Here is a 7,776-nt window from a genome sequence, read left to right on the forward strand (position 1 = left end):
CTTCTTCTTCTTCTTCTTCTTCTTCTTCTTCTCCTCCTTCTTCTTCTTCTTCTTCTTCTTCTTCTTCTTCTTCTTCTTCTTCTTCTTCTTCTTCTTCTTCTTCTTCCTCCTCCTCCCCTCTTCCTCCTCCTCCTCTTCTTTCTCCTCCTCTCTCTCACCCTCTTCCTCCTTCTTTTTACTTAACAATTTGAGGATCTATTCTTTCAGGACAATTTCATTTTCTCAGTTTGGCTATAGTTTACAAATTATAAATGAAACAAAAACCTATAGCTTAAAGCACTGTTCTCAGAATGTTAAAAAATAGAGTTGTTTTAGGCATAAGAGAATATATAAGCCAATTTCATTTCCCCCCTGGGTTTAGGTGCCAGTTCACAACATGGTAATAAAGACAACCTATGATGTGCTTCACACAGTGTGGTTACTGCAATAGCTGTTAACCGCAAGTTCAACAGGCATTGTGTGCCTGCCACATTCTTGGGACATTTGTAACATACCCTGCTCCTCTCACCCTAATAATGCTGTGTGGCCAAATCTGAGGCCTAGAGAGACCAAGTAACTCAGTAAAGATCCCTTGATTAAGAAGTAGCAGAGCTGGTATTTGGACAAAGATTTTCAGAGTTCAAGCCTGCACCCTACAAACAGAAGGTATTAGGAGCAACACCCTTTGTCTGTGACTCCATAGTTGCCCTTGGTACCCCCATGTCCCCTTATTCCTCTCTTTTCCTTATGTCTTGGATCTGATTCTATTTTTTCTCTCCTTCCTTTCTTGGCTTCTGCCTTTGCCTCACCAGCAGTGCCCTCTAAGCTGAAAATCTTGCTATCCCCTGGTGGTTGAAAATCTGAAAGCATCCTTTGCCCCACCGAAGGCAGAAGGAAATGACAGGAAGAAAAACAATTGATTGGGGTGAGATGAGATGATTTATGAGCTGGTCTGTTCAAATCCCCAAGTGTCTGGCTCCTGGATAAAGAGGAAAGGAAACCTGGCAGAGCAGGAAGAATTGAGGTTCTGTCTTGCATTTCAGAAATAGTTTTTCCAGAGAGACAATGTCCTAATTCTGTTTTATCAGAGCCAATTCTTTCTGATGGGTTATTGATAAGTAATGAGGTCACATCCAGATCCTTTGTTGAGGACCCACCCAGAGTGGAGCAGTTTGCTCAAGCTGCATGGGGTCTGGGCTGTGTGTTCTCCTTTGGAGGAGGGGTCATGAGAATCTTCTGACACAGAGAAGCATGAATTACCAGTTTGATTTCTGCTTTGCTGTGGCTGCATGAACGTCTAGATTTACTGTCAAGGGATTTGCAAGTGGGAAATGGGTAGGGTTACAGAGGACCTATTTCTGCTTGTATTATAGAATGGACAAAAGACAATAGATAGACACTAAATTCACATGGAAAGGGAATACAAAAGAGTGTCTCACAGGTTCAAAGGTCTCAGAAGGCCAGGAATAGTCACCTTTATTGACCTGTAAGCCAGGTTGGCAGCTGGAAGGTCTGATCCACCCTGCAGGCCCCCATTCCCCTCACTCTGTCACTATTGTCCTTACCTAAAGGTGACCTGTGCCCTGTCCTTGATAACAGCAACAGGGGCAAAGTGCTGGGACAGTCTCTGGAGCCCGCCTGGTCCTGAGACCTGACCCAGGCAGGCTGCTTGGCACACCAGATCCTTGCCTGCTGGCTTTCTGGTTTCTTTCCCTCTTGGGCCATCTGTTTCTCACCTGCCTGACGGCTGCCGCCTGGTTTCCATCTGGTTATGTTTCCAAAAACATGGGAAGCAGAATATAACAAATGGTGATCCATGGAAAGAAAGGGACCACAAAGGTTTCAAAGCTGATCATCACCAGATTTACCGACAATTATAAAATTTGGCTCCTTTAAATTCATTTCCATCTGCTTGCCAAAAGCAATCGATTGTATTAAAGACCAGCGTTCTTTACATGTTTCATTTGCCAAGTCAGCTGGAGTCCAGATGGTGACATTGACCTTCTGTAAGCAACTCATCCTTCCCAGGAATTGTATATTCGAGGAAAAGTCAAACTTCTTACCAACTAATTGGGGAACCTGGATTTTTTAAAAATCACACACACTGAGACACACACACACACAGACATGAACACACACATGCACAAAGCCTGCAATATCCCACTTGCTCCTATCATTAAAGTTGGAATCTTGTACCCCCAGAAAAGTAAAGGATCCATGGAGGGAAAGCAATCCTTTGCACTTGTGTCACCTCCTCTCTCTAAAGGCAAGGCAGCCTCAGGGAGTCTTTCTGCTCTTCAGGCCCTCACGGGGGTGGACATTACATCAGCACCAAGGGGATCCCTGGGTATCTCACGGAGGCCAGGGTTCTGTGACTCTCTGGTCACCCTGGCAGGCATGTGGATACTTTCCTTGTCTCTGAGGTCCACCAAATACTGAGTGCGTCCTTTGCAAAATCAGGAGTGCGAAATGATTAGAAGAAGAAAGTTGTGATCCTGAAACTGAACCCATGACCTTACATGATTAGGATTTTCCAATTTTCCCACAAAAACGAAATGGTGAAGCCATTCTGTGGCTGAGGATGGTTTCTTTCACTGTTAGACTGTTTCACAGGCTCCAGCAGAGGGTGATGGAGACCCTTAGCCAGCGGGAATTGGGAGTTCTGGCTAAAGATAGACCCTGAAAGAAAACTCACTCCAATAATTGTGAAAAATGATGAAAAGATTAAACATAAATCTAATCTGCTTTTTGCCAAGCACTACACACCCATCTGTTAGGTACCTTCTTGTTATGGAAATACTTTGTGTTTTCATCAATCCAAGTCTAATTCAATGAAGATGTTATTTCATGTGAACTCCAACAGATTACAGTCACAAGGGGTTCCTGGTTAAGAATCAAGATACATGTCCAGATTTTCTCATTCTCATGTTCTTTATGGTTTATGGATACGGAACACCCTTTCCTCACATTGCCATTCTGTTTCTTTGGGGATTTAGGATAACAAGAGCTGGGCTCTTACTTTGTTCCAGAGTCTGTAGCAAATGCTTAATGCATCTTAGCTCACCTGGTTCTCAGGGCAAAGACCCCGTGCTGGTGCAAATGTTGTCATCCCCATTTCCCTGTTTTACAGATGGGTATGTGGAGGCACGGAGAGGTCACTTTGCCTGAGGTCACGAGCTACTACATGGTGAGTCAGGATTTGAACCAAGGCCATCTAGCTCTGGGCTCTGTGCCCCTAAACACGTTGCCATGCTTTCCCTGAGATGGCAGAGCAAGGCTTCTCAACTGGCCATGATTTTGCATTTAGTAAACATCAACTGGCACTCTCTAGACACTTTTGGTTGTCACAACTGGAGAGGCACTATTGGCATCTAGTGAGTAGAGATCAGAGATGTTGCTAAATACCCTACAATGCACAGCACAGCCACACATTAAAGAAGTATCCACCCCAAAATATCAGTAGTGCCGAGGTTCTGATGATGAGAACCTTGATGAAGAGAAAGCATAGGATCACACATGTGTATAACAGACACATAATTAGTAAAATCTATCCATCATCTATCTATCTATCTATCATCATCTGTCAATTTCTCATCCATCTATCTATTTATATCCTCCCTTTGCTCTCAGAAGACAGCTGGAAGCTCTATTCTTTTGAAAGGTCCTTTGAAGTATTCATTATTTTGAAAGCCTTTAATTTGTATCAAAGAGTTAGAGAGCAAAGTTACAAGTTATTGTTCCTTGAAAATACAGTGGTGTGTGCGTGCGTGTATGTGTGTGTGTGTGTGTGTGTACACGCATGTGCGTGGTTGGCTCTGTCTCATTTCCTGTGGACTTTCCCTTTGGCTACGGAAAGTCTAGGTCTTTCCCTGAGACCTCGTACCTGTCACTGTGTTGCCAGCCAGCCTCTGAGAAGAAAAGACCTGTGTCAGGACAGGCCATCTGGGCACCATGTCCTCACAGTTATTCTAACTGCATCCAACTTACATTCCCCACCCCATGAGTAACCCATTCCGTATGACATCAACGCACATTATGTGTTCTCTTATTACACTCTGCACATCACACTAACACAGGCTACATATCCCAGTACTTCCATTGTACAGTACGTTAGTATGCATTGCATGTCATATTAATAGATACTACACGTTACGTTACGCACGTCCCACTGATAACCCACTACATATTACAGGATTAATACATTTGTCCTTACATGAAAGCACATCGCGTATCGTATTAATAACACGTTACACGTTATGCTAACACACATTCCATATCTCAGTGACACACGTCACATATTACACTACTGACACCCTCCGTGTTACACGGTTAACACCCTGCATATTACGTTAATACACATTATGTATTCTGTTAATAGGTACACCTTGACGCCTGCTTAGAGGAAAGCCCATCCTTTTCCAGAATCCACAACTCTGATATTCACGGTCACCTCCAGTCCTTGCTGTCACTGCGGCTGGTCGAGACAGATTGGGTTACACAGAGCTGACGGCTCCCAAAGGGCAGCTTCTGCCCTGGGCCATCTGGGACCAGCAGTCTGGGAGCATACGTCTCTCCTCACCCCCCATGCTGTCTCAGCCCTACACATGTCTTTTGAGTTACGTCTGCCCAGTGGGACCCTGTCCTTTGAACTCTTTCCCCACAGCCACTCTCCTGGAGCCCACACACCCAGCCAGGAGGCAGGAGGACAGGGCTCAGCCCCTCCCCACATGCAGGGTCTACCCAGGTACCCCACAGGGCTCATCACTGCCTGCTGGGTACCAGGCATGACACTAGGTGAGGGAGACTGTGCGATGAAAACGACAAGGTGTCGCCCTGATGGAGCCTGGGTCTAGCTGCGGAGGTGGGTAAAGGTAAGCCTTTAACAAGAATACCTGTTAATTTCTTATAACTGAGGACAGTGCTACTTTAGATCTGGCTGGAAAAGCCATCACTTGGTTCCAGTTCTTAGGGCTCGGCGCTGGGTTTGGGGAAGCTCGTCTGGTTCCTCCCTCCTTCCTGGATCGCTCTGTCTCAAACCCTCCCTCCACCTCTGTTTGTCCCTCCTGCAGTGGGTTGTTGTGAGCATTGGCCATCCCTCAGACAGGTAAATCTGAAAAGTAAAAGGTGCTTAAAGCCTTTCACTCTATAGAGCCTCCTGGGTCCCATGAAAGCAAGAGGTATAAGTGGGCCTTTGGGAGGAGGTGTTTGCTTTACACCCGTGCAGTGAGATGTCCCATTGGGTAGAAACCACTCCAAGAGTCCATCGAAGCCCCCCTCTTGCTAGACAGAAGACTGTAGGCACTGGTTTATGTGGCTCCCCATAGAGGGACGCCCTGAAGTTCTGCCAAAATCTCAAAGTTTAGCCAGACTCAGCCATGGTACTTGCAGTGCAATGATATTAATGGTATAATGGTATTAATGTGCGAGGGTATTAATCCAGGCTGCCATGTAGTAAATCTACTACCGTGCTGAGCGATCGAACCTGCAAGGCGTGTTGTATACCTTATCTCTAGTCTTCCTCCAAACACTGCAAAGATCTATCAGGTTTCTTCCCCATGTCTGCCTGGAAGCAGAACCCAAGTGCCTTTCTCTACTTCACGTGGAGGCTTGGCCATTATTCCCTGAACTGCAATGCCAGCTCTGGGGTAGCCCACTGTACCTGCCGAGTGTGTGCCCACTGCTGGCTGTGCCAGCACTGGTCAGGGAAACAAGGGCAGGGCGCCCAGAGCCACAACTGATGTCCCCAGTGTCCATCCTCCAAGACACACAAATATGCCTCCCAGCTGCTGAATTCCAGGAGATGCTAAGTGTCGGTCATATAACTCATCCTCCAAACTGGGGCACCTTTGAGAGTAGAAGGGACATTGTTAATAGCTGTGCCAGGACAGCAGGGAGAAGCGACATCCATCATTCTCCCCCTTTGACACTCACCTGTGTCCTCCCACCAGCTGAGGAGGCTACGAGACCAGAAGACATAGGAGGAAGGGCCAGGCACTGAATATTTCTAAGGGACCTTGGTCAATCTAGGTTTTGTGTGGTTGGGAGGGTGGACCCTGTCACCCCCAGTCCTGGCAGCACCTCCGTGTGGGGAATGCGATGGGAGAGGTGAAGAGAATGTATTGCCCCCCATTGCCCATAGTGTCCTCAGGGGTTGCCAGAGGGCCACTTTCTTCCTCACCAGGAAGGGAGCAGGCCAGTGGCTGGTCCCTCTCAGCCTGTCATTTCTGTGTGGTCCATAGTTTAACTGGCCTGGGAGTGGAGGGGAGATTTTGTGCTGCTCCAGGCTGCCCCAACCATGAACAAGTCCCTCCCCTCCCCAGGGCTAAATGGGGCTGTTAGATTTCAGTCTCCACGCTCCTTCTAGAACCTTCTCCAGAACCAGTCTTCTCTCCAAAACAAGAGCCATGATCTATATCCAAGAGAAGCAGGGAGGAGCAGAAACACGAGAAAGTGACGTCCTATCTAGTGGGAACAGTGAAAGCCTCAAAGGAGAATCTCAGCGAGAATGGTGCCGTTGGACCAGAGTCCCGTGAATTGAATTTCTGGTGAAGCTTAGCTTAATCGAAGACCTCCGTGTTTCTCTCTTGCTGTAGAAAATCCCTTAAAGGTGTGTGCTGCTTACAAAGCCCAGCAGAGTGGCTATCATGGTGCTGTACCTGCTGGTTCTGAATGAGGCACTGCCTCCACGTCAGCGACAAAAAAGGGTCATAGATTCACAGGGCGTTGCAGCTGAAAAAAAGACCTTAAAATTAGTCAACAGACATTTAGGCACCATTAGCTAAAGGCCAGACGTTGTTCTAAGCACCTTACAAATATTTATTCACTTCATTCTCTCAACAACCCTATGCACAGGCAGTATTATTATCTTAATTGACAGATAAGGAAACCAAGGCTCAGAAATGTTAAGTAACAAGCCCAAGGACACACAGAGGATAAGTCATCATACCCAGTGTGTCTGGCTCCAAAGACACTACACCGCACCCAAGGTCACAGAGCAAGGAGAACAAGTTAAGCTGCCCTTACCCAGAGATATGAGTGACCAGAGATACTGGGGACTTGGGGTTTGGCACCCAAAACCTCCTCCCATCCCCCGAATTCAAATATTTTCTACTTCTCTTATTTCTTTCTGGAACTTACTTAACACAAATGTACAAAATAGGGTTGTTTGCAAGCACATTAGATTCAAGCTTAGGTCTTCTGTATTGACTTGCTTCTGTCACAACCTGGAAGAATATTTTCTCCCCTTTCACAGAATCCTTTATATCAGTTCATTTGACTGACTTTTACCTTTTCTCCTGAAGGTAAAAATCAGGAGCACATACCATTTATTCAGGATTTACCTACGTGACAGAAAATGAAGTCCTGAATCAGATGATAATCAACTAAAGCCCTGGGCTATGTGTCCCTCCCACCTCCCCATAGAGGTCAGGACACCCAGGGGTGAGAGTGGGTAACGGCACCCCCTGGTGCACAGCTCAGCTGCATCCTGGTCCTGCCTGGAGCTCCTACAAAGGCTGGGCTTCTAGATCCAGGATCTTGAGTTTTCTACAGGGCAGGCCCACAGATACAGGACACTAGGGATTAGGGGGCATCTCACCTCTTTGTGGGAGGAAAATGGGGAGGGACAGAAGTGACCACAGCTCTAGAAACTCGGCCTCCCTCCCCATGTCCTGGCCTCACGAGATGAGCTTGCTTTGGTGGAAGCGGCACAGCACTGGCAGGCCCAAGGGTTTGGTTTAATCCAAGCTTTCTCAACCTCCACACTATTAAAATTTTGGACTAGAGAATTCTTTGCCT

Source organism: Neophocaena asiaeorientalis, unplaced genomic scaffold, assembly GCF_003031525.2.
Source record: "Neophocaena asiaeorientalis asiaeorientalis breed wild unplaced genomic scaffold, Neophocaena_asiaeorientalis_V1.1 scaffold45, whole genome shotgun sequence".
Classification (NCBI taxonomy): Eukaryota; Metazoa; Chordata; class Mammalia; order Artiodactyla; family Phocoenidae; genus Neophocaena; species Neophocaena asiaeorientalis.